The sequence below is a fragment of the Mus caroli genome, chromosome 13 (genome assembly GCF_900094665.2).
Source record: "Mus caroli chromosome 13, CAROLI_EIJ_v1.1, whole genome shotgun sequence".
Taxonomy (NCBI): Eukaryota; Metazoa; Chordata; class Mammalia; order Rodentia; family Muridae; genus Mus; species Mus caroli.
In genome coordinates, this window is record NC_034582.1 from 107,673,390 (window position 1) to 107,679,044 (window position 5,655).

At 41.1% G+C, this 5,655-nt stretch overlaps 1 pseudogene; it reads right to left on the reverse strand.

The window, feature by feature from the left end:
* Nucleotides 1-2,872: 2,872 nt before the first annotated feature.
* On the reverse strand, nucleotides 2,873-3,306 carry LOC110308583 (annotated as a pseudogene).
* Nucleotides 3,307-5,655: the final 2,349 nt, after the last annotated feature.

Genomic DNA, 5,655 nt, shown 5'->3' on the forward strand with positions numbered 1-5,655 from the left:
ATACGCACATACACACACACATATGCACATACACACACATACAAACACACACACGCACATACACACACATACGCACATACACACACACATGTACACACACACACGCACACACACACACATACGCGCACACACACACACACACACACACACACACACAAATCACTAAACAGATTTTGGGTTTAGGAGTAGAATTTTCACATGTTTGAAATGGCCTCAAACATATTTTTGCCATTTTATACTACATTTTTATGTGAAGCTACAACCCCTACACTGATGATTATAAATAAAAATATCTAGTCTACATTTAATTACTTATGTAAAACTATAGAAATGCATTTATCATGTCAGTGTGCAAATTTATTTTCCTTTTTAATAAATGGTGAAATTATATGCATTCCACAAAGTCATTTGAAAATATAATCTTATTGTTTATTATCAGTAAACATTTGTCTTTTTCCTTAGGATCTGATCACTTCTTACTCTTAAAGATTTGTTTCTGACTGGATTGTGACTTAGACATAGAATCTCTCAGCACAGATGGCCTACATCCCTTGGCCACTCGCTTCTGGCATTTTTCTTTGCCTTTCTTCTTTCTCTTCACCAAAATTTTAGCATTTTCAACAGTCTGCTCTGTTGACGTTTTGTCTTTTATTGTCTATTGTAATGTTAAGTGTGGCCCCCAAGACTTGGAGTCTGCACTTAGCCCCTGTGACCCTACGCACAAGTTAATTTTGATTGGTGAATAAAGATGTTGACAGCTAATAGTTGGGCACAAGAGGCATAGGTGGGGTTTAGGTATCATAGGCTTGGGGTGAGAGGAGGACCGTGAGGTAGAAGTAGGTGAAGGAGAGAAGGAAGAAGAAGCTGCCATGGGTTAAAGGTCCTGAGGGCTGTCCAATTGGAGCAAAGAGCAGCCCAGATGGAACATAGTAAATAGTAAATAATAAGTTGGGGCTATTGATAGGAAAGTCAATTCTAAAAGCATGGAGGGTAGGCAGCTGCCCAGCTCTTGTGCTGTTTTAGGGCTTCACTGTAAATATAAAGGTCGTGAATTGTCTTTCATTCTGAAACTCAACAACCAAAGGCAGAGTACAAACCGTGGAATGGGATTTAAATATTTACTACAACACTTCTCCTTATCATTTTAAGTGTGTTCTTTCTTTAAAGCCATACGTCAACATTTGCATCACAGGACACATGAAACAAGAAGACACTGAATCTTGGATGCTTTGGTCTTGGATTTCTTGCCTTCTTGGTTTTAAGGGCTTTCTGACAACATACTGGAAATATCATCTTCTTTAGAGAGATTGAAAATTTTTTTTTGTTTTTTTGTTTTTTGTTGTTGTTGTTGTTTTTGTTTTTGTTTTTTCCTGCTAGCTCTTTTGTGCCTCAACCGCCAAGACACAGCAGTGTCTGCTAGTTCAGGAATATCCTTACTCCACCCCCTCCCCCACCCCATAAACAACTTGAGAGTATTCAGATTGGCATCCACAATACATCAATGAACAGACTCTGGCTTCCTCTCTCCAGTTTTCCTTGGTCTATAACAAGAAGGCCCCTTACTCAATAACAGATCCATACTGCTACAGATAAAGATGCCTTGCTTCATGAGATAACTGCATTTGTCATTCTCACTGCTTTGGACCAAACAACCATCACTCTTCAGCCAGAGCATCCACAGCTACCTTTCTGGTTGTGTACTCTTCATGGAAAGTACAAGCCTCACATTCATCACCCACTTCCCTGAGTTTCTAATAGCCGCTAGCTAGGAAGGAGATACTCAGGCTCACCTCGGTACAGCCCACCTCTTAGCAGGCGTCACGCAAAAGAAGTGTTTGGTTTTCATTCTCATCTTTATGTACTATGCTTTTGGGCTGCTGTTGTTTTGCTTACTGTTAACCGAAGTGATTTTTCTGCATAAAAGACAAAGAGCTTTAAGGCTGTAAGGGAGGGGGGCGCTGCATGATTTGGGGAAGTTCCCTATGCAGCCGTTAGCTAGCAATAAGGACTTTCTTTTCAGCTCTGAGAGTGTCCCATTGGTAGTCTCTGGTCCAGGGATCAAACTTAGGTTGTCAGTCTAGGTAGCAAATACCCTCGCCTAATTATCTTGCCAGGGGCTTTATTTATTTGTTTTATTTATTTATTTATTTATTTATTTATTTATGTTACTCTTTTGGGAGACTAGGTCTCATTATATACATTATGTAGCCCTAGCTGGTCTGGAACTTGCTTTGTAGTTCAGGCTGGCCTTGAACTCACAGAGATCTGCCTGCCTCTGCTTCCCTGCCTTCCTTATGATGGTATTAAAGTCATATGCCTCCAGGCCTGGCCAATTTTATATTTTCATACACGTCTTTATCCACCCATCTATCTATTGATGGACATCTAACCTGATTCTATAGCTTGGCTATTATCAATACAGTATCAATGAACCTTGGAGTTTCAAAAAATGTCTCCTAGATATTGACTTGCTTCCTTTGAATATATACTTAGCAGAATTATGATCAAGTGGTAGCTTTGATTTTCGGGTTTGCCAAGGAGCCTCCACACTTGGTTTCCAAAATGGCTGTACCGATTTATGTTCCCATCCTCAGTACATAAAGTTCTCCCTTATAACATTTGTAGTTTTTAGCTGTTCACATGGGGATGAAAATGGATGTCATTTTTTGCATTTTTGCATTTATTATCCTTGGTAATCAGTGATATTAAGCCTATTGAGTACACTAGTTGGTCCTTTGTGTATCTCACTTTGAAAAGTGTCATTTAGATTATGAATCCACTTATTCTTCTTTGCTGTTGTGTTTTCTTTTTCAAAGCAAAGCCTTTTTAATGAATATATTTTTCACATATACAGTCATGCAATGCTGGAGAATCATGCAGTGCTGTCTGCACTGGATACAATCCTCGGCCACAAGTCTACATACTCCTTTGCAACTAGACCTGTGATGGCAGAACCTTTCATCTCACCTTCATTGTTTACTATGACCCCTGTCTTATCTTCAAAATTAAGGAACGCCCCCCCCCCACCCCGTCTTTTCTTCACTATGACTTTCGTTGTTGAATTACCACGGCAGGATGGACCTTTTCTCTTAGTTCTGGTTTGCCTTTCTTAACTGTGGCCATCACCGTGTCACCTGCCCCAGCAGCAGGGAGTCTGTTCAACAGTCCCTTGATTCCCTTCACAGAGATGGCATACAAGTTTTTGACTACTGTGTTGTCAGCACAGTTGATCAGAGCTCCTACCGGAAGACCCAGGGAAATCCGGGATTTCATTCCGGAGGACCCACCATGTCCTTGCTTCAACATCTAGAACGTCTGGCAAGAGTCAGAAAGTGTTGTTGTGTTTTTATGTGTTCAATATTATTTGTTTGCTGAGTCTGTGGATGACCCGTCCAGCAGGTCCAGTTATTCGAGGGTCTCGAGGGGACCTCCTCCTAAGAACCAAATGTGGGGTAGAGAGGGATGAAGGCCTTGTGCGAATAACGACACGGAAACATTCTGGAATGCATCAAAGCCCCAAATGTATTGACAAAGGCCCAAGGCTTAAATGCACAAGCAAAAGGGGAAGTACAGATACTTATCAGTGGGAGGGGTAGGGCAATACAAGCAAAAGGAGAAGTACTTATGGGGGGGGCAATGAAATTCTTTCTTTTGGCAGCTACTCGGGGAAGCAGGAACTTGGTGGTATCAGGGTGTGGTCAGGACATCAGCGATGACTTAGGGCTGGAACATCCCATGGTTGTTCTCGGAATCCATGTGTCGGTGGCCCACTTTTCACCCTTTTCTTCTCAGGGGGAGAGGCCCAATTTAGAGATCAGGACAATAGTGTTGTCTTAATAGCTCCCAACACGTGGCTTGTGTACATCTCTCATGCTCTCCCACTCATCGTTTGACTGTTTCCTTTGTGATGAGGAAGCATTTCAGATTGATAGGATTTCATTTTGGCTACTTTTTTGCCTTTGGTTTTGGTTGGCATCTAAAACGTCTTTGCATCGCTTCTCGGCCTTTTGGCTAAGATCAAGTGTAAAACGTCTTTGTTCAAATAGCATTATCAACACTTTACCTAATGCTCTCCTCAAATTATTTCTGGGCATATTTACAATAAAAATTTTTCATCCAGTTTGAGTTCTGATTGCTTTTTTTTTGAGATGAGGTCTTCCTACATATCCCCACCTGGCCTGGAACTCACTGTGGAGAAGTGGATGACTTCAGGCTCATAGCAATCCTCTTGCCTCTGCCTGCTGAGATCAGGAATTGAAAATGAGCAAAATCATGTGAAGTTTGAATTTTGTATGCTGAGAGCTGTAGATCTTATTCCATTCTTCTTCACGTGGATACCCAGTTTACCAGCCCTATCTACTGAAGAAATTGGTTTTTTCTACAATGAATGTTCTTGTTGCCTTTGATGAAAATCACTTGTCGGCTTGTGCACTTATTTCTGGCTTCTCCATTCTATCCTATTGAGCTATGTATCTATTCTCATGCCAGCATGACGCTATTTTGTTTACTCTAGCTGGAACGGTTACTTGAAGTCAAGTACGATGACGTCATCAGTGTAATCATCAGCATAACTGTTTCTACTCAGCGACTGACTCTTCTGGGTCCTTTCGGATTTACACACCGCTTTTTCTATGATGAATTTCATTTCATTTTGAAAAGGACAGTGTTGAATGATCATGTTCAGTGGTACACGTATTTTAACAACATCAGTTCTCCTAACTCACAAACACATGATATCACTTTTACCATATAAAGTTTTCAGCGCATAATTTTTAAAAACTTTCCCAGGTTGAATTTACTCTTAAGCTTTTAAAAATAAGCATCATTTTTTTTATGTATTGAAAATGAGATTGCATTCTTTTTTCTTTTCCAGGTATTTTATTTTTGGTGTATGCTTGCATTCTGATCTATCCTGGAAAAGTTATTTATTTATTTATTTATTTATTTATTTATTTATTTATTTATAGCAAGACTTGACATACCTCAGGCTGGCCTTAAAGTCACTCCATCATTGGAGATCACTCTGAACTTTGATCATCCTGGGTGCTAAAGTTACAGGTGTGCCTCACTACATCTGGCTTATGCAGTGTTGGGGTTAAACTCAAGCCTTTCTGCATAAGAAGCTAGCACTCCATCAGTGGGCATTTATCCCCAGGCACAGATCAGTGTTTCCAATGATATGAATCCGACAGATCCAACTGAGAAGCTGTTATGTGAAGTTGTGGTAGACAAACCTTTCTCCCTTAAAGCCTTTTCCCTTCTCTTTCCTGTGGGGATTAAGGATTAGTTGAAAAGTCAGGTCTGATTGACTGCAGTGAACTAGACTGCATAGATGACTGCAGAGAACAGATTGTCTCAACTGGACTACTGAGAGCAATATGGATGCTGAGACTCACGGCAAAGCTCCTGCCATGCACGACAGCTAAGGAACAGAAGCAGGGGGCCTCTCGGCTTCTGCTAGGCAGTCCTGAAGGGGAGCATCGAGGTTGGGCAGTACTGACACAAAGTGGAAGAGCCCACACGGAGTGTCTGTCCTGTCCTGTTGGGGGGTAGTTTTATGCTACTTCCTTTAGGTCCCGGATCAGCTGAGCTACCAGGTCCCATCCATCTGGCTTCCCTTTCGCTCTACCCACCTTTAGTTTCATGCTACTAACC